General features: G+C 41.5%; 1 protein-coding gene across 11 annotated transcripts in view; it reads right to left on the bottom strand.

Moving 5' to 3' along the window:
- The window catches only part of LOC125764703 (uncharacterized), a 178,594-nt gene that overhangs the window by 89,875 nt on the left and 66,226 nt on the right, over positions 1-22,493 (bottom strand). The window contains exon 1 of one of the 11 annotated variants that reach the window (XM_049429232.1): positions 5,141-6,050. The exons of the other annotated variants lie outside the window; for them this stretch is intronic. The gene's annotated coding sequence lies outside the window, so the exon portion shown is untranslated. Of the gene's footprint in view, positions 1-5,140; positions 6,051-22,493 lie in introns of those variants that run through there. 11 annotated transcript variants of the gene reach the window in all.

Genomic DNA, 22,493 nt, shown 5'->3' with positions numbered 1-22,493 from the left:
TTACAGCTAACATATTGATTTCCCAGGTGTGCCGAACGTACGTAGGCCAGAAAGTTATGCTACCCGCGGGCGCTTGACGATTTGAGACGGTTTAATGGAACCGATGATGTTGTGAAGGGTGAGAATCGGTCCATTTTCGGGCTTCAAAATGCTGTATACTTGTGAAGTGATTTTTCAATACTTGTGATGTAGTTTGGTGAAACTCTTATTCGCATTTGTAAGACCAAGCGTGTGACTTTTGTTATCGGAAAATGTTCAGATTCGATTTACGCTTGCGAAAGGGAAAATCTTTCCCCGAATAAGCAATAAGCCATAATCTTCAGGTTGCTTAACTATGCAATACGATTTCGAATAAATTTTTCAATTGCCAATATTGCTTTGCCTGCACGATATCTTTCATATCCGTACCATCCATTTTTGTCCCCCCCAAAGCATTAGGTTATTATGGCGCCTTATACGTATATGATCTGCCCAATCGCAAGGCAAATCAGGGCAAAAAGGACAAGGCCGGCTTCTTCGACGGTCCGAACGCATACACACTAATGCTACCTAATCCCATTTTTCATTTTGCAGGATGAGAAAAAATGCAAAAATCTAAAACCCCATGTGACCCGGCCTGTGGCCTGACTGGCCAGTTCGTAGAGGTTTTTTTTTATTTTTTTTGCGAAGGATCCAGCACGGTGCAATGTTTACACGCGATCACCGAGAGAGTGGAAGGATTCGATTACCTCCACGGAAAGCCGAAAGATGGAGAGGGATTGTTTTCTAACAATCCTAGCCTAGAACTGTTCTTTTCCAGCGTATTCCAGCACACGGAGTTGACAGTCCGATGGAATGGTATGCGTACGGAATTATAAGCGTGTTCCTATCAACAAAAAGTATGATAGTGGAAGTTGTGCAAAAGAAGCGGGAGAAAAAAAATTCCAAACATCGTCCAGCAGAAATGTTTTTTTTTCGTTTGTGTTGCGTTGTATGTGGATTTAAAACGATGGCAGCTATACGGCAAACAAGAAATCGGAGGAATTGAAACGCATTTCGATACACAAGCACCGGGTTCTATAAGCTTCAAAACCACAATCTTTTCATACGACGGCAGATACACCGCAGCGTGCCAGTGTCGTTTTTCGGTATTTGATTTCCGCATGCAAGATGCCGGTTTTTTTATTATTTTTGTTGTTTGTGGCGTTTGTGGTGCTGAACTGAACAAAGAAGGAAGAAAAAAAAGACAACTTACGATGCGATAATCCGAAATTGCTTTCCTTCTACTTTGGTTTGCATGTGAATCGAATCGATACGTGCTATGGGGTACTTTTATTTTTCCATTCATTTCGCGTGTTCTTCATTTGGATTTTCTTTTCTTTCTCTTTTTTTTGGTTGATTTTTATTTTCGTCACTTAGATGGTCTAGAAATGAATACTCAAGGATAAGATATTCATTAGTATTAGTTGTGTAATTGAATTGGAAATTTGTAGTGTGGGAAATTGATATTCTTCAATTAAATAAAATTAGTACTTTTGTTAAACTTTATTCGTAATTTTCCTTAAAAACCAATTATATTTCTGTATTGGAATGCTTAAAACTACTTTTTCTCTAAGACCCAACTTAACTAAAGAAGGCATATTTAATTTCATACATTATGGTACTTCATATTTGAGGAACATTTTAAATAAATTTGTAGATAATTGTACGATTGGACTGCTGGAGTAAGTAATTCGAGTAAAACTCTTTATCAGACTTATCACTATAAGCAAAGTACGTTTCTTTGGGCTTTTTTTGGTAAATTGTCGAAGAGAAGTTGTGGTTTTAAAACTAATTGAAATTTATACTCTTTACCCAATATAAACAAATCTCGTTGCTTTCTAATGTAAAATTCATGAGTAAGCAATTGGTTCAATACGAGAAACAGAACAGAGCAGAAAACACTCTCAAACATACACCTTAATGTACAATGAATTTCACTTCTTCATTGATCTTCTATAGGCTAAAGCCACCTTAAAATCCCTTGTATATCGTTTTCTTTATGCAGTAGCGGCCTGACAATATTTTTGAACACAAAATCCGCCGCAAAAAAAACCGTTGCGTTGCGGTTAAAAAACGCGGAGGGTTTTCAAAGTCGCAAACACTCTTCGTATTTTATGATTGCGCAGAAACATTTGTATCTTTCGTACATACCAGGCCCTTTGGTGGGTTGTGTTTTTTTTTACGTTTTCCAAAATTGAACGGTTTTCATGTGTACAAATTCAACCCTTATTAAAATGGATATTCATACGCCACTCGCTCTGTCGTATCGAGATAGCAAGAGAGAATGAAACCAGTGTCTGTTACCATCCTTTATTGTGTAGAATTAGCGGCCAGTTTCAAGGACGTTAAGCTCTGACAATATCAATAGACAGTTGATGGTAGCTTGATTACGGTAGAAGTTGTTAGAGGTGGCTTGGTTTGAAATTTCTTTAAACATTAAAGTTTTGATAGTGAGTTAAAACGCTGTTATGATAGGTCACAGTATGATAGGTCGTAATAACATTGTTTCATATTTATTCGTGACGTCAGTCGTTTATCTAGAGAATCCCAACTGTTGCCGAATTGGCTAAACTACATTGGCTCAAAACACCTTAGCATCTCACGTCTTTAAGCTGTGGGTGATGCGTAATGAAGTTAATACGGTTGCCTTCACGTCATGTGTCCGGAAAGAGCAGTATCTATTTTATAAATGAATCATCGTGACGTACACATTCACCAACCGAACGCAAATGTATGCGCATGGAGAAGCAGCACTAACCTAATTTTCCTCTGTGACAACAGTGAGCGGCGGTTCTTCGTAGCGAAGAACCAAACAATACACTCGCCGTAAACATTATCTTCCTGCACAGCACGAATGCGAATCAGGCGAAGCAACGTCGGGACACGACGGATGCAGAACAGGAAGCAGCACAACGAGTCGACCGGATAGACGTCAACGTAAAACGACAGGTTGATACTATCACTCACTTTGTCTGTCTATTACTGGTCACGTTACACCCGAGTAGCACAATAAGCATAGCTTTTATCCTGATGCTACGGGGATCTTACATTATACCGTCGGGGTCGGGTCGGCTAACAATACCGGGCGAATGCCACTCAGGCCCCCGGATCCGCACTGCAATGCAACGGATACGAACTTTCCAAACGCTTCGAACCATGGGTCTACTGTGCGTGACCTTAACGATTGCACCCGGGACTGTTGTTGTTCCTGCTTTTCAAGTGATCCTTTGAGACAACGCCGCCGCCGTATCGTTCATCGAAAGATGGAGTCAAACTCGAAACGGCAAAGGAGGGCTTCTTAAAGGGATCAGAGGATCGGGATGGACATTGGCAGTAGAGCACCTCGGGTCGGGTCGGGACGGAATCGTGCTGCACGCTATGGTGAATTAATGTAGCGCTTATAAATTATTGATTCAATTATATGCGTTCATCTGATGGAAAGGTGTTCACAAACGTGCGATCAATAGTCAAATGCTGCAATTGGTCATTCCACATTCAAGCAGGAAGGATTATATAAAGCAGAAATGCATTGTACCGAGTACCATCGTGATGATAATGATGATAATGATTAAAAGTTATGAGCATTGCTGATATTAATGATAGATTAATAGCTTCCATGAAATGTCACATTTTTCGTCATACTTTTGCTATCTGTAAAACATTTGATTATTATTAAATGTTAACAGATTTTTGAGATTAAGTTCTTTTATCAAATTTATCTTAATTTAAAGGAGAGTTCAATATAATGTTCGGCACTTAAAAAAATGGATAAAGATTGGATTATTATTGTGTTTCATAACTTTTGAAAAACACCTGATTAAGATGAGATGTTTTGTATCCAGTAATTGCCTTACTTATTCCGCACATACAGATAACCCATCAGCTATGAGGACATTAGTGTTTTCATTATATTACAGCACTTACTCACAGCTAAACCCCCGGGCCCAAGATACGAATCACAACCAATCCAGATCACCACCACGACCGAGTATCGTGACACTGTTCGGTAGGCCTGCCCCAGTTTGCTAGTGACGAAGATTTCGATAATGACGATGATCACGGCACTAAGCACGGAGTACCGCGAGGTCCCTTTTTTGGTCTACGCCCACGGAAGTAGGTTCCGTTTGCCCTGTATAGGCATGCCGGCACATTTGCATAAGATTAGATCGCCCTGCACATTATCATTATCATGCTTGTGTAGCATAAATGAATTGATTACGTTGTGACAATATTGGGTAGATAAAGTGGAATGATTAATGCTTCCGATAGAGTTGCGTGTCCCGCGTGAGTGCCACCACCGGGTCCGAACACAAAAGGCGGGTTCGTATTGCGAGCGTTGCACTTGAGAGCATCGTCAGCGACATGCTGAAGCATCATGCAACGTATACTGCACCGTTGCTGCATTTGTCATGCTAGCGACCCTGGGGGTCCTTGGGGAACCATTGTGGCTGTGTTCGGGTGTGCTGTCGGGTACGGTTGATGATCCTGCACGAGTTTTTCCCCCTTCCCGCCGATGATCGCAATGTTGACAATCGCGAGTGTGTGCTTAGTCGATGCAAAGGATTTCATTTATTTTCACATTCCAACCTTAGTGCACGGAGGTCTATATTGCATTGCTGAGCGTTAGGCGTTTTGCTTGCGTACGTGGGGTGCAATAGAAATTGTAAGCCCGGACTGAGTTCCATTCAAACAAGCGAATCGGAATGTGTTTGATGTTTTCTGTGCTGAAATTGCTTCGAAACCGTGTGAAACAAAACCCTCCCCTTCCCCCTCCCTTTGGTTGGTAAGGACCCCTTGCGCAATGTGACCGGGAAATGGCGTGAGGATGTGTGAGTGTGTGCATAGCAATTGAAATGTGGAATAAGTTTCATTAGCAACGATTGGATTATATACAGAATCGAATAAATTGTGTTACATGCCACACTATATGTTACGAAGAATTATGTTGAAAATTATTCTAAAAGAATTATTTTATTCGAACTTTAAACATATTTTCATCATGATACAGATGAAATAAATTTTGAATATAATACATTAAACTACTTATTTTGTTCAATAACTCAATAACAGAAGAAGAAAACGCTTTCACGAAAAAAAAACCTCAAAGAAGGATGTTTACCTTTGCTTACATTTCATTAATCTCTCACAGAAAAGTGTGCTTGAGCAAAGATGATAACACGAAGGCTAAGCAGCGCTAGGATTCTGCTGAACAGGCACATAATTGTGTTTGCCCCGTTTGGTTTATCGTCCCAGTATACTCCTTTTCCAACATGGTGCCCCCATTTCCTCCTTACCTGCAAACGATACATAAATGGTGAAGGGAGAAAACATTAGGGAAGAGTTATTAAAAGTTGAATTAAAATCAAATAGACCTGATTTGGATCGGTCTGGCTTGGTTTGATCGTTTTTATTTCCACCCCACTTTCCGGGCACGTTCTGTTTGAGTAAGTTATTAAAATATGAACCAGTACGGTGGCACAAATGGCAGAAAGAAGGAAAAGAAAACAAAAGACTGTAAAGAACACAAGAGTGCAGAAAAATAAAACACTACCATCAGCAGAACGTGTTAGTTAAAAAAGAACATTAAACGAAACATAAAAAAGCGATGCTCCATCGGGTACAGAGCGGCGGGCGGAACCATGGTCCGGCATAAGGGCGACGGTCGAAAAGGAAATTTTCGGTTTGAAAATACCAAAAATCAGCAAAATGGATGAACCGTTACGATCCGCGAGGCGTTCAAGGGACAAACTATAACGCCAAACACGGATCAGGTCTAAACAAACAAGAGCAAAAAATAACACAAAAAAACGACAAACAATGTTTTCCAAAAGAACCATATCCGAAAGAACCCCCCAAAAGGAAGCAAGTTGCGCAAGCAAATTTTCCACCTAGTGCTAATTCTGAAGGGTGTTTGTTTTCGTAATTAAATTATTCCTAGGAGAGTTTGTGTTTAAATATTCAACAGCAACCACTCCCAATTCGTACACACACTCCAATGGACCGAATGCAAAAGGGCTTGCAAGTTCCAAGAAAATGATACGTCCCCCAGAACCCCGAACGGTACTTTATCTGCCTTTACGGATGTCCATCGGATGTTCTATTGATTGTAACTTACCCGACGCTTTCATCGTGGGACCCAATGTTTGTGCCGGGGGAAGGGGGGGGGGGGGGGGGGGGTAACGGAGGTGGGTCGGTAAGACTTTTGCATATTTTATCTCGAAACTAGCCAATGCTTCGTCGGTCGAGCCTGTTGCTACATTTTTCAAACACATAACAGGCCGTTTTAGTCAGCGTTGTGCGTTGTGTTGTTTTTGGGAAAGTTTTCCTTTCCTTCGCGGTACGTTTGGGGACTTTGGCTATGGGGCCGGGCCAAGTTTTGCCGAGCGAGCATGAAAAGACAATTGACCGGTGCTTGACTGCATCCGGGCGGAGTTTCGCTACTTGGCCGTTTCGATGCCCATTGTTTCGAACTTTTGTGCCATTGTTTTAGCGAACCCGAAAAGAAAACCTACCGGGGTGGGAGTAGCTCGAGCGAGTCCGGAAATGTGTTGCGAAGAAATTAGTACCGGCCACCAGAACTGGCCGCCTTTTTGCCTGAAATGATTGTTGAAATGGTTTTGTACCGTGTCGACCAAGCACAGCTTCTTCTCGAGTTTTCGCACACAAAGTGACAAAAGTGACGTTCGAGCTTTGGGAGCTTATTTGCCCATTCCGTTACTAATGCTGCGACGCGCATTAGCTGAGAACAATTGTGAACACAGCTCTAACTCTTGGTCCCCATTTTCAGCCCTCCTCCCTGTTTCGGTTGTCGCAAAATGTTCGCGCTTAAGTAGCGCAAGTACTCACGGACGAGCCACGGTGTGGATCCAAACTGGGCAGTTCAGTGTCACCTTTTTCTAATCGCTTTTCACGCCATGAACATGAACAGCGAAGGGGTGGTGTGCTGTTTTATTTTCCCGCTCGGTACACGCCGTTCGGGAGGGATTGTTAAATTTTAATTAGTTTTCAATTTTTATCGCTCCCATCCCCTGTTTGGAATGGGGGGGCCGCGGGAGGTTTGGATGCCGTTGGAAAACTGGTGAGAAAAATTAATTAAAACCATCACACTGGAAGGGGGTGGTTGTTAAGCACAAACGAGAGGGAGGTTATATTCGGGGTGGTTGAAATGTGAAGCAACTTGTTGAAAGTTTTATCCGATGATGATAGCGTAATCGATAGTAGGATCTTTCGCAATCAAACTAAAATGAAAGTAAGCCATCAACTAGGCTCGAAAGCTGTTGTGCAAACATGTTAACCGAAAAAGGGAATGTACACTGTCAGAAAAAAAACAAACGATTTTTATGAAAAGGCATGCGCAAAATGTTGTAATTGCACAGCAATAAGGAAACAATGACCCAGAGAAGAAGGTTGATCTGATTAAAACAAAATTATATTAATTTTATTTACGGCTTAAATTCGAGGAAATCATGAAACGAACACGTTGCATTTAAGCTGTTCTCTACTATCGGTCGAACAATTAAATGAACCAGCAGTTAAGTATGGCCCGCTTTAAACGTATACACAAGCATCATCAGGAAGAAAATCGTTTCCAAGTGTATTGTACTGTGGTGAAAAATAAAATCAAAATAATAAACACAGCTCGCTTACGTTGCAATCAACTAGTTGTGCTAAGGCAAACACCCGACCGTAACGCAAACAGCTATCGATTTTACATCAAAAGTGCTACACGGCAGCGGAGCAGCTTCGTTTGTGGCGCGCATTTTCGCTCCGGTCAGCACGGTGTTCCGGTGGTTCGTTGTTAGGCCTCCGGGCATCATCTTTTGCTTCCCTTTTTGCATGTTCACATAAGCTTCCCTCCAAAAACAAAAAAAAAAAGCATCGCACAAAAATGTGCCAACCGGTGACCAATGTTGTTTTTACGATTCACTTACCAATAAAAGCAACGTGGTGGGCGAGAGATGTTGCTTTTTTTCCCTCTCTCCCTCTCATTCTCTATGCTTTGCTCTCACATTTCCCGCAGCATATTATGTACCGCGCTCGTACGCAAGCGGATTCACATAAATTAACGAACAGAAATTATTTTCCGCTTGATTTATGTGCCTGGATGTGCTTGACCCTGTTCGCAGGACCGTATGCCCTGTGTCGTGTGGTGTGCAAATGGGCGAATGTTTTCAAGGTCAAGTCACGACGAACTTTGCATGATTTTTCGAAAGATGGTAAACTTGTTGCGTCTATGTAACGTATAAGAAAAACTATATTCTACCACAACCAATGGATGACTATTTGTTTAATTAAATTAATTTTAACCCTTTTAAGAAAATATCATTAAAGGCTTATGATTACCGTACAAAACTAATGCTTTGCCTCCTTGTACACTCATTCCAGTGGACAAACTTCACCCGAACTCGGTCGTTACTCTGTGAACGCATGGTGAAATTAGCACTCGCGTTTTAAAAGCTCTTAATTATTTCAAAACACTCTTCATTCAGCTATCGTCCCGCTTTACATTGCCCAAGATCAAAAGATTTTCACCCCTTTTGCCATCCCCAGTCCCATCCCGATGCCTGTTTTCCATGGATGGGGTTTTTGATATTTTGTAGCAAAAATCGTTCATCTTCTGGCGAAAGATGGCGGCCTCCTTCATGGCCAACCGTCACTGAAGCTGCTGCTACCGGTGACCGGTTCGTAGGCGGGAGACGTGAGTAATTCGTCCGCTTTTGAAGCTGTCGGGACCCTCGAGGGTGTGCTAAAGCTTCGGCTGATCAAAGTCCAGCGCGGCAAGTGTTAATTAATATTCGGCTGTAATTGGAACATCGGCGCGCCTGAAGTGCGAACTAATCTAGCGACCGATCAACAGCAGCATCGGTATAGTGGGTGCGGTACATGCCAACGTTGTGCCTACCTGGAATGTAAGTCGCTGTCCGCAACAGGTACCTAACCAGTTTAACCTTCTGTTTAAAAGTTCTTGTTGTTATAAAGCGAAAGATTCCACCATTTAATGAAGGGCAAAAGGAGTCTTGCGAGAGAATTTAAAAAATTCATTTAACTTGTATCATTTGTGTTATAGGTAATTGAATTTTTCAAATAAAAAAGTATGATTTGCACATCGTAAAACCGCAGGTTTGGCAATTCCCGGAAAAAAGGCCCAAAAATCACCTTCTCACCAACTTTACACTGAACATGGATATGGCATATATGGATTTAATGAAGAAAATATTAAAATATTGAATTTCTCTCTTCTCCCTTTTCTGATAACAAAGCTATGAAAGTTAAGCTTTGTAAAATATGTTACATTTGAAAAAGTTTTCATTGGCAGCAAGAATTCGCTTGTAATTTAAACTGATTATCGGTGAGAAAGAGTCGACGAATTGGGGTGTACGAAGATTTTGGTTTCGTATAAGCCGATAATTACGTTTACAGGTAATCCTTGAGTTTATTTTCCTGCATTAAACGGAATGTAAATCCTTCCTTTAGTTACTGCTCATTAAACGAAGATGATTTTTCCTCCTCTCTCTTTATAACCCATTGTCGACAGCTGATCCGTGTAATGAGTTGTACAATGGTAAACTTTATCCAAAAAAAAGTTTTCATGAAGCTTTACGGAACATTGTACATAATTAAAAGCATCGTACAAGGGAAAATGTTAAAGTTTGACAGGTTTTTAGCCTTTGTTTGCAGTAATAATGTCCACCCATTAGCTAAAGGCACATCCATCATTTATACACTGCAGCATTGGATAGGGTCCGCTACCTACGCTCACCGGGAGTACGCTCTGCCCGTAAGTCAGTATCATAAATTAACGTTTGCCTCACATCGGTACACAGTTTGCGGTGTCAAAAACGAGGTATCCCCATGAACTTCAAAACTGGAGCTGCGTGGCGATGTATGACGTCTCACGCAAACACACTTTCGGCTCTTCGGTTTGAGAGTCCCTCTCTTCGAAACACACGTGGAATGTGGAAAGCCTAAAAGTTCACCCGGCATAACTCAGGCGATTGCCATTGCGGTGCGTGATAAGGTCGCCCCCGTTGTGTGTGTGTGTGCACAGCACGAGCCTAGACAAACAATAGACTTAACCAGACAAGAAAACACGTGTTCGTCTTGTGCGCCTTCGATATGGTGCCTCGTTTCGGTGTCGGTAGAGCACATTGCGCGGGAGAAAGTGATATGGCACAACATAAATTAAAAAATGCAAACAAAATGCTACGGCGCGAATAATATTGAAGCCCGGGGGGTTTTTGGGAAAATATTTGTCCAGAGTCATCGGCAACCTTCTTGTGTGAGGGGAGCGAGGATTTCGTAGACACTTTTCCCCGATGCGGGACAACGTTTTATGCCATATCATTCAAGCAGCGAATGTGAATCGTGAAGGCAAACGATGGGAATGTTCGCTAAACCATCCGACTAAGGAATCCCTTCATGCCACAAACAGGGGCCTGTGCAACAGCAAAGGATCACGCCGTGCATATGTCTACTGTCCAGTTACAACAGTTTCATCGGAAGCAAAAAATACTTGTTTGAGGTTTTACAGTTCCGACTGATTCCGTGTCGTGTTCGGGCAAATCAGTAGCTTCATTTTTTTCGGAAAAAGTCGCAGAATAGCTGGAAGGTTGTAGTAGACTTCCGAATGACAGATGACGTACGGCGGTTTTTTTTCCCAAGAATGTTAACACAGTTCGAATGTAGCCGAACGCAGAAAGTATCTGACAGATCTGTCAAGCTTGATTGAAATGACATTTCCAACGGATGCAAATGGATTTAGAACGATGATGATAAATTGGCTGCCGTTCTGGTATTGCCGTATGTCCACAGGACTTTGAATGACTTAAGGTTTCTTAGTATTGGGTCTTATATTCTTGGAAATTTTAAACAATTAGCAATTTTGGTGGACAAAGTTTTATACCATGTTTTGTAAAGATATCATCATTATATGATTGTGGTTTCTAATTAATGGAGTTTTAGAGAAATACAGTAGAGTTACGTATATATGTAGTGGAATAGAATTCCTATTCGGAAATGCTATTCAAAACCAATTTTCACCATGTTGAGAGATACCAACCAAAACTCGTAGTTTGTATATATCCACCGTAGGGACAAGAACACGATTATCCTTCTGAGAAGATGCCGAACTTGCGGAGCTTTCAGAAGTTATGGTTATGTGCTTTTTCCCATCCATTCAGTCACTTTCATCGCTTGACTAAGCGAAAGAAGAAGCAAAAAAAATATACATCCATAGGTCAAAGTGTAATAGCCAGGCCTGGTCTGGTAATGCCCAACCTTTAAGCAAAACGACACCAGCTGAAGCCTAAGCACCGACACGACGTTACCATTACCGAGAGCCATTGGGCCGGGTTCGCTGCTGCTGCCTCTGCTTATGCTGGGTTTGTTTGCCTTTGTCCAATACTTCGTTTGATATTAACCCGGGCCTTCTTAGTTGACAGATATGATAATGTTTAACCAGGAATGGGATGCTGCGTTACTGCGCCTCCGGCACAAAACGAGCGGACTTGAATGTTGGACAAGTTTAGGTGCTTTGCTTTGAGCAAACATTTATCTATCAAAAATGAATTTCGGTGCAAATATTCGATGAAGCTTTCGAAGGCATTGCGGGGGTCCACCAGCAGCGTTGCGCTGCGTAACGCACGTTACGTTGTACAAGCGATGAAAATTATTAAGTTCCACAAGCACAAGCCCCAACGGTAGGTATGTACATGGATGTTAAGTGATTGGTTTCGTTCGTCAGCTCATTCGTTTTGATTTCGTACAGAAGTTGTTTCCCATTTCGGGGTGATGGGTGGTTTCAATATGAATGAATGATTTAAGTGTACATTTCAAAGAAAACTCACACTAATCTTCCAAAACGACCGGAAAGTAATTTAGAAATTGCTGAGATAGTTATGCAAGGGATGCTGCTAGATGACACAGTTAGTTCGATCGGGTTTTTGGAAACCCTCCGAAAAAGGACCCATTTTGCCGGTGTTTTGGGGATATCTATTTCCTTGAAAACAAATACTTCATTTAACGGACGAAGTGATCAGTTGAGTTCATCGCAATACACACAACAGAGAGAGGCACCGAAACACACCTTCCGATGAAAAACGAACCGATTGCGATAGGCAACCGAATGGTGAAGGAATCGTTTATTTGATATTGCTTCAAACACTTAAGCATCTTTTTGTGAATGGAAGATTTTGTGGAATCTTCAAACGGGCTTTTGGATATTTTACACGTTCCTTCACAAGATGGTTCAACACCGGTGAAAGGACACCTTCATCATCGGGGTGGGAAAGGAAGAAAAATAAAGGTACGAATCAGAACCAGCCATAGCCACAACAAAATCAGCACAGTACCAAAACAAAACAAAAAAATCGGAAAAACATTCAAAACTCTGAGCCCTTTTCTGTGAGCTCGTTTGATGTGCAGTATCCAACAGTAAAATCGAGCCTTTTTCTTGCAGGACTGTGAAAGAAACCCTATACAAAACCGCGGTCGATTGACCGGAGGCAATTCTTGGGAGGAGTTCAGCATTTTTTGTTGTTGTGTGCTGAAGCTGTGGGCAACCCTGCACCGGGGTCTGGTGCTTAGGAAAACCCTTGTTTTTGCCGTTGCTGTGATGAGATTCTCCCCTCATTCTACCCCTGGACCTGGTGTGAATGCGAGGGTGTCTAAATCGTGTTCGATCTAAGGCTTTGCGCCGGAAGGTGATTGGTATTTCAGGGTTGGGCTTGCTTTCCTTTTTTTTTTCTTCTCCCTCCTACGTTGATGCCGCCCTGATGCTTTGTATTTGTGTTCGTTTGCGTTTCATCCGAGCAAAGGACGAAGTGTGGGACGAGAGGGGAAGGCTTATGCGGAAGATGCGGTTCGGTGACCGCAGTCCAAGTGGAAAAACAGATTGAAAATTATCACCAACAGAGGGAGTGAGCTGATACCGGGTTCTGCCAAACGCAACCGGCAGCCATTTGATGGTGCCAGACCGGAAGTCCGGACTTTTGGACACTGAAGACATCGTGTCTCTAAGTAGCAGAAAGAACGTGCAAAACAGGTAAAGCTCATTCTGGAAGCAGCAGCATTTTTGCAGCCAGAAAGAAAAAACACAACCTCCGGTGCGATCGGGCATCATCAGCAAAACGGGGTCGGGGTGGATAGATAATGAAAAGGTGCCGATTGAAAGCTTTAGAGGTGTTTTGGTCTATGTGTGTGTTTTCACCTTTTTTTCCGTTGCTGTTCTTTTTTGTCTCTGTGTGTGTCTGTTGAATTAAAACGAAACTGTCAAAAGGGTAAATAAAAATTCACTATCGTTTCTATCTCGATCGGATATTTAACTTCAAAGTGTTTCCCCTTTTTCTTTCACGGGTCGCTCCTTTTACTAGAACGGAAGCAATAAGTTGAGAACGGAGAACGTTGCGAAATGTGTTGCTAAACAAAATAATTACGAAGCCCCTTTGTGGGGTTTGCAACACCGTGCAAAGGGAAAAGCAGAGGTGAGAACGTTTTGTTGGAAAAAAGGTGAGAAAAAGGTAAACATAAAACAGGTTCAACCATTTTAAATACTTTTAAAGAGGAAAGACTAATCGTTGTCAACTAAATGTATGTAGGTTTTTTTTTATAATCAATTATTTCGTGAACTTATCATTCGTAAGAGATAAACGAACATCCTTGTATTAGCTTGTAGTCAAAAGAAACAAACCTATTAAGGACTTTTCTACAACGCTTTAGTATTTTTGTATCACTTTCGAACGCGGGAAGGATCGCTGCTTAGCGCGGCCCAAGAAAAGATTTAATCCTACGACTTAATGATAATTTAAATGGTCAAAGCAAATCCGTTAAACACGACAATGTATCATTCACTTTTAAGTACTAATGGAACAGCAAACAAGCTCACCCGTACGTACGATTGAATCCAAATCATCACCAGTTCGATGGGAAAATGCTTGCTCGTTTGCGAAGAAAAGTCTTATAACACATCGAGCGACACAGCGCATCGATGTTTTGCTGCTAAGCACTTGTTAGCAATACACACCGAACCGGCCACCATTTGCCATGTTTCCTTTGCAAATGCACCCATACCCACCGCCTAGACGGCCTTTGCTGCTTCATCGTTGAGGACGGCCACGGTCGGGATAAACATGATGTTGATCGATTTTTGATTAATTTCCCACCCGCACCGATAGGCAAGTGGATCGGTTCGTGAACGCATCGTCAGAACCAGCATAAGTTTGACCTCCAACAAGACACTCTATCGTACCGAGCGGTACAGCTCGGTGTACTACCGTGATCATGATGATGATAATGATGATGATGATGATGATGCTGGTGTTGTGCTGTACAGAGCTTCAATTTGCGAGGGGGTGACCGAAGAGAGGGAAGGAGACACACATTCACCCCAGGATACGACTACATTACGGTTTTGTCAGGGTGGAGAGATATAACAAAAAAAAAACGAAACGAAAGAAAAATAGCACCGAACTGTAATGGCTTAAATGTGCTTCCGAACCAGCAAGTACGGTATACGATGAATGTGATATGCGCTGCAGCAGAAAGCCCAAACTGACCCGTTCGCTCTTGGAACGAATCGAAGGGGGTATGGGGGGACGAAAAGAAGTAAAAAAATCCTAGAGGAGCATCATCAGTGTCGAAAGCAGCTCGCCAATCAAGTGGGCTGGCCATGTAGTTGTTTTTGAGCATGGGCGGACGGAAAATCATCACACGAAACAGAAACATGCTTCTGTGTTCTGTGTGTAGGTGCGTGTGTTTGTGTACATTGGATAAGGAAAACGGATGGCATACAGTGTCGACCAACAGTCAGGGCGACAGGACTGATTGCATAACCGTGGGCCATGATGTTGTTCTCAACGCTCGTCGTTCTCACACTCGGCACAAAGTTTTGCCTTTATTTTGTGTGTACCGGTTTTTTTTTCTCTTCTTTCTATCATTTCATTGCGAAAAAGGTGTGACAGTGTCGGTTTGGTGAACACATATTTGATTCAACATGCAGCGACATGTTGATGATTGTAAAAGTGTCGACCGTACATTAGATGGCCGAAAAGCTTACCGTTCGACAGTACGAAACGGGAGGGAAAAGAAACAACGACACCAAAACGCTTGCATAAATCCTTTTTGCCTTGCCAGCACTGGCCCAACAGGATCACCCAACGAGTGTTTAGGGAGTATGAAAAAGAAAACAAAATGGAAGCAATTCTTGGCTGTTAGCTTAAGAGACCAAGCTGACGGGTAAGGAACGAAAGTGATAAAAGAATAAAATGAAAATCCCAAACAAGCAGCCACCGTGGGATAACATTCGAAAATAGGGGAGCAAAATCAAAGCGCACCCGAATGCCCACCAACCCCCCGTAAATGCAGCCAAAACGGTGGTCACACAAATTTAAACACAATCAAGTACGATTGGGAAATAATCTGGTGCAGAATTAGAAAGCAATTTGGTAAATAAGCGATTGACCTTTTTTTCTGATTTTGGTTGTTGTTTGGATGACTATTTGGCCATTCGGGATGGGAAGTTTTTGGGGAAACGGGAGGAGCAACAAAAATAGTCCATGCAGTACGCTAAACTTTCGATGCGCATCATATTTCGACAGATGGCACACACAGGGAGCAATCTTCATCGGAAGAAAGTTTTCCCCCTTTTTTGTGCCAAAAAAAAGAACACTCCAAACGCTCCAAAATGCTGATCATCGTGGAATGGAAAATTTGTGCGCGTAGAAAACTTTTCGCACCAAAGTGCCGCACTTGCTTTACATGCCAGCCGTGCGAAGGAAGCGTTACCGATTTGACGGAAGCGTTAATTAAATTATCATTTTGAATAGCCTTATTGAACGAAAACGGCAAACGTTTCTATTTCTTTACGTGTTGGGGTTTTTGGTTTAGAAAATTCAACGCAAGATAATCGAAAGCGAACGGCGCTAAAAAGTGATTGGTTGGGTCGTGATAAAAATAGATTCAATTTTACTTTACAACTTTATCTAGTATTGCTGCGACTGGATGCGAAAACCAATCGATTACAACAACAAAACAAACAAAAATGAACGAAAAACAAATGCATTCAATCTGCTACTATCGCCCAACGGTCGGGGGTTTAAGATGGCGACGAGAAAAGTTCTAATCTGCCTTTTGGAAAAATGGCGTCACAGCATAAGAATAGCACATTACCGTGGGTGTGGTGGAAAAAGCTTCACGTCTTCATCCTTTTTTTCTCTCCATCCGGATGATGATGTGGAGGACACGTTTGATGTGATAGAAGCGAAATCAGATCTGATAAAATTACATCCTTCGTATCTAGGTTGGCCAAGATTCGTTCGAATCTGTAAACGATTTTCGCTTTACAGCATTCTGCTTCTATTCATGAGTGCGAAACAACGAGAAATCTGATCCAGTACAAAACAAAAAGGGTTTTGTTTCGTGGAGAGAGTATGTTTTATAAAAATAAACCCAATAATACATTTGCTATATGCGATACTTCGTCTACTGAAGAGAATGTTTAATTTTACTAATACAAACTTATTTCTAACTGCTTTTTTTACAACTATTCATATTGGTTTGGGATTCTTATTCCTAACACCATAAACAGAGAAAAAGTAGGAATACCTTGAAGTTTAATTTCCGCCCAACTTACACTAACATTATCGTTCCAGCAATACACAGATGAAACAGAGTACGGACAGTTAATTTTCCCTACACATAGCAAACACCCGGTCTTCCATGAATTTGCTACCATTTTTACGCATAGGTTACCCTGGACCTTTGCGATCAATCTTCTGACACTTGTGAGACATCTTAATTTCCCGTAGTTACAAGATAGCAGACTACAAATCACACTCCACATTCTTCCTGGTGGCCGCTTTTGAAGCAGCTCTGGGTCAACTCTGGGAACTCTTTTCGAAGTTCCTGAAATAGGCTCAGCTTTAGGCGGTGTTTTATACAACCCGACACACGACTGAACCACACATTATGCGGTTCAAACCTGAAACCTCTGGTAGTATTTTCGGACAGTCAGTCTTGGAAATACACTTACGAAAAGTGACCGTATCGCCACCATTTCCGTACGACCCGGTTTCAATTCATTCGTTTGATTGTAGAGGATTTTGAGCGGGATGTCTAAGGGGTTAGGGATCGAACGTACCGTCGGCACGAAGCATTTAATTTCCCGTCGTGAAAGGTGCACCCTTTTCGGTTGACTAACCTTTACCACCGAAGCATCTTTTGAAGTATCGTTCAATGTGCTTTTCTTTCATGTAACATCCGTTTTAAACTTGCCGGTCCGATCGAACCGTAAATAGTTTGCGTTGATTGACGCAATCGATAAAATGAAGGGATGCACTCTAAGGTACAGAAAAAGCAAAGTGTATTAATGGCAAGTATTATAAATTTGATACAGTCTTTTTTTCATCTGCTATGTGCAAATTGATGGGAATATAGTGAACCAACACCAAGGGCAAGTGTTACATGTTGAGCTAAAATACCGAAAACAAAGCAAAACATGATTGGATGCTTCTTTCATATCACGGGGTGTGGGAAAATGTCCGTCCAATCCAATTCGAAACAAACGTGCAAACGTTGCACCCGGCAGAATGAAAGTGGAATGAAAGCAGCCAGCTTTGTTCGGTTTTGTTGAGGTGCTAAAGTTATCTGCTCCGAAGCAACCCCTCAGCAAAGGAAACAAACATTGAGCCAGTCATTCTATGGTAGCGTCAGAACATGAACATGCTCTTAGTATGACGTAAATTCGACGCCAAAGATGATGATATTCTGCCCATCAAGGTAGAAAGAAAAGTTTTACCGATTCGGTGCTTTCTCTCTCATTCTCTCTGAGTGTTTTTGTGTTGAGCTTTTTGCTGTGCTTTTGTTTTGCTCCCAACCCATTTGGTTGCATTTCATCCTACACACATTTGGGCCAGAGACTGTGCAGAAACTACCATTATAAGACACTCGGGTGTATAAGCATTCGTCTGTGCTCGGTTTCAATTTGCTCACACAATGCAATTAACTACAAAACGAATCACGTGGTAAATCCGTTATGTTAGGAATGACTGGGCTGACATGGGGCAACGTCACGAATGATGATACACCGATGATGGGCAAAAATTTTTATACTGACGAAATCCATACCTAATGATGATTGCGTACGCACCACACAAATTAGACCACAATAGTTAAGGGTGCCTTTTTAGGGGTAGGTTCGAAACATCACACACAATTCCTTTTCCTTTTGTTTGTTGGATTAAGATTCACCTTACGCCTTAAAGTTGTAAGTGAAAAGGAAATATTTAATAGTATTTAAAGCACCAAACAAAGTTTATTTTCCCACTAGAAGTAGAGTCCAAATGCCTCTATTTCTATCTATATTAAAATGAAATATAAAGTAGAAAACAGATGAAAATGAAAACCAAACATGCTTTGTGTTCGATTCCCATACACACATTCAAACGGTAGCAAACTCACCGTGGAGCAGCTGCATGGCATAACACCACCCAGCATTGAAGTTCCATTGTTGTCCAACCTGGAGCCCGTGTGTTGTCATTTGTTCCGGAGGGTTTATCTTATCAGGGAGTGACTGTCCTCGCACGCTCTTTTTGCCTCCTTTTTTTCTCCTCCTCCCCATTCCATGCACTTCCGACACCCTTTAACAATCGTTCATACTCACACGGATAATCCATTTCAGTGACACGTGACATTCGATTATAGTTTCGCCAGGCACCTTTTTTTTCTCACAAAACACTCACTCACATTCCTGGATTGTGTGGCACATTGATTGGTTCCCGTGTACGTCGACAGTATTATAGCAGACTGTGTTTTCTGTCTGGTTTGGTCGGTACGGTGGAAAAGGATCCGACTTTTCCATTAATTGTTAGACTACAAATATGATTGCCCTGCTGTTCATATTAGCAATGCGGGGTGTTTTTGTTTGTTTTTTTTTTTTATAAAGAAAATTTATTTTATTTTTTACAACATCGTGTAACATGTTTTTGGTTTATGAAAGAGCATGGAAAAAATATTTTTGTTATGGAATTATTAAATAAATTATGATCGTTTACACCTGGAATTTCTTTACTTATTACATTGTTTGTTGAAGTAATGACATTTTAGTATAAATGCGATTAATAATGAATTTCTTTTAAAAAAATATGAAAATAAATTCCAAAACAATTGAATGGTAGAAGTATGTAGAATTTTTCTCCTTCCGCCTATTTTTTATTCATATAGAACGGAAAGGCCTTATTGTTCCTTTTTCACCTATAATACGAATCGAATACGTAATACAAACGAGTGTTTTATGTAAGAGCTTTTATATAAGAACACAACAAAAAAACCCCACTATTGCCACTTTTTACAAAACTACACCCGGGACAGTAATCGCGACACTGGTTGACGCTTAAATGATTCATAAATCCAATCAGCAATTCAATGGCGCAAGCAAAGGTCGAAGGATTAATAATTAAAAACACGCTGAAATGTGCCATCCTCCTTTCACCCAGATTCGGATCCATATCGACCAAAAGAAAAAACGAACAATGAAAACACACGCGGCCGCTTCACGCTGGTTGAGCAGAAGGTGTGAATCTTCATTTCATGCCACTGTTATGCTGCTATTTTCTGCTGCAAAATGAGCTCCGACAGGGTAAAGCTTAACCCCATTTCTCTGCCCACTTTTTCTAGCTCACCCCTACGCTTCGGTATGGAGCGAAAATGTTTGAAATGCGTCACGTTGCCGTTGGTATGATTGCGATGGGAAAATTACACAGATCCTTCAAAAGTCCTTTGGCTGCTGTTTTCTACGGATATGCTTAAGAAGTGTGACGCGAAACCCGGTTTGTTCCAAAACGGGCAAAGCTTTCGGCTTTTCGGTACGAGCGGAACCATCGTCTGCACTCGACATTGGCAGCGTTTGTGCCGAAGAATGCGAAGATCTCCTTGAAGTTCTTCCATTGCACTGCCGTCGACAGTAAGTATTGCTAACCATCCTTGACAGGGCTGTATGCGCTTGCTGGTCGCGTTTCGGAAAGCGAGAGAAAGAGAGGAAGAGAGAGAGAGTGAAGTGAAAATCTAATGGATGGAAAATTTATCGGCACTTTAGTTGAGAGTGGTTGAAGAAGCATCGAAAGCGCTGCCACGGTCTCTTTTTCTGCCCGAACACTCTCTCTGGGGGGAAGCGTAGAATAGTTGAACGTAAAGTATGTCTGTTTGTTTGATTGCAATCTGCAATCGTTGCACTTTGCCGTGGCAAAGCAGCGCGGGGCCGTGCCACCGAAGCTGGGAACGAAGCGGACGGACGAGTTGTGCGAGTGCTTCGGCGTAAATTATGGTACATAATATTTACATTCAAATGGTTGACTGCATCCCTTCACAGCGCAGCAAACAACAACGCCAATGGATGGAATTTAATTTGACACCGTAAGCCGGCGGGAAATAAAATGGCCAGCATACCACCAGCAAATGGTCGTCTCCAATCGCCTTTTGCCCGACTCTGCTTGATCCGTTGACCATCGCAGCAGCAGCATCTAACCGGTAAGGTTTTAAAGATGTTTATGCCACCATCCAATTGGTGGTTTTGTGCATCAACATTTGTGCAACTTTATACTACCAAAAAAAAAAAAGAGAAAAGCAAAAGCATTTGCTGCATCTACCGATGGGAACATTTGCAGTCGAATATTGGTGTGTCGTTGACATATTTTACTATCGGTTAAGGACGTTCACAACTCGGAAACTCAAGCGGTAAGAGCCAATGCTTGCGATCCAAAAGGAAACAGTGGAATAAAGTCAACTTACCCGTACGATACAATCGATTGGTGGACCAGTTTGGGAAATTGATACGAGGTGCTATGTTTTGCCGTGTTTGGCACATAAATGTTTATAACGATAGTAAAACAATGTGACATGATGCCAGCATCCGAAAGCAGCAGTGAATTCAGTTTGGTTTGTATTTTTATTTTTCCCCATTGTAAATATGATGTTTGAATGACATATTTGCACCACAGGAATGTTTTGCAGATTTTTATTTATATTACCGATTGGTGTATTTTATAGTTTTGAATATGGCGCATAAATAAAATTGAAATATTTAGTGCCTTATCAATTCAAACTTAAAGCGTCTAATGGAATACAACGGTTGTAATAAAATGTACTATTTTAAAATGAACTAGCTTATACAGTCAAACAATTGAACTGAAGAGTTTAAAAATGATCAACAGATAAACCAACTACTTTATTAATCGACGGTAATTCATATACTTTTCATATAAATTATAGAAAATATCGTTTTCGTTAGAAATAAGTAGGTATAATAATTATTTTTAAACAGATGAATATTTTGTTGATACTATGACAGTCCAATGTTTAATGTCCTTTATGTTACTCGAAGTACACAAATTAATTGTTAATAAATAGTATGATAACTCACTCATCGACTAACCTGCATCGAAACGAGTAAATATGAGCTGATCTCTGCAAGTGACTTCTGCATTATTTGAACAAGTTATCACTTGTTATGATTTACCAACGCTATCCTTATATAATTCATCCTTCTCACTCCTGTGAAAGCAGGGAAGGAGATCATATCATCATGAAGTTATCGTTACCCTGTCCAAAAAACCGAAAGCTATCGCAAAGAAACAACAAAACACTTGACTCGTGCTTGATTTAATAAAGAGGTTGCTCACATTATGCTTCACATTGCTCACGTTACTATGGCAAGCACAACAACTCAGGCGAACGTTAAAAGCTTTGTTTTGCTCACAGCAGTGAGCAGTGCGGAACGGGTTTCATTAATTTTTGTGCGCTGCAAATGAACACCTTTCGGAACAACACTCGGAAAAGGTTCGGTTTGCGTTTGATTAAAACAATTAAGACGTTTTTTAAACCATTTGAAATCGGTTTTGATTGAATTTGTCAGGTGTTTCCCAGGTTTTTTTAGGGCGCATGGATAGCACTGGAGTGACGATGAACCTAAATCGATAGACCGTGAAAGACACTCTACCTATACAGCGCGAGGGAAAGGTAAGTTCGTACTCCTGGCCAGCACCGGGGCTATGCAAAACGAGCTGTTAAGGCATTTCATGCGCGTCAGAATGTGTTGGAACATTGCGAAGCATCGATTTAAATGGAAAATGCTCGTTTCCGAAAAAAGAGGAAGCCGTCTTCTTGAAAAAAAAAAACGATATCCGCAAATCTGCCAGCGGCTGTTCCAGTTATCACACACCTACGATAGACCGTGCCAGTGCCTGGGCCAGGAATGTACACCGGTCCCTTTATGGCTTGAGGAAAGAAAGCAACAACAAAAAAACACAAACACCATGACAACAGACAAGTTTTAAGGACAAGCACGATAGCACACAAGCTCAAACAATTTTCCTCGACCACCGGTACGCACGTACGCACGTCGGTTGAGCGTACACGCCCGGCGCACATTTACATAAGCGCACATGCCGCCCACAAGCTGCACCGAGCCGAGGATAGATCGAGCC

Source organism: Anopheles funestus, chromosome 2RL (assembly GCF_943734845.2).
Source record: "Anopheles funestus chromosome 2RL, idAnoFuneDA-416_04, whole genome shotgun sequence".
Lineage (NCBI taxonomy): Eukaryota > Metazoa > Arthropoda > Insecta > Diptera > Culicidae > Anopheles > Anopheles funestus.
The sequence above is the reverse complement of the archived record's forward strand: the minus strand, read 5'-3'. Positions and strand labels throughout refer to the sequence as shown.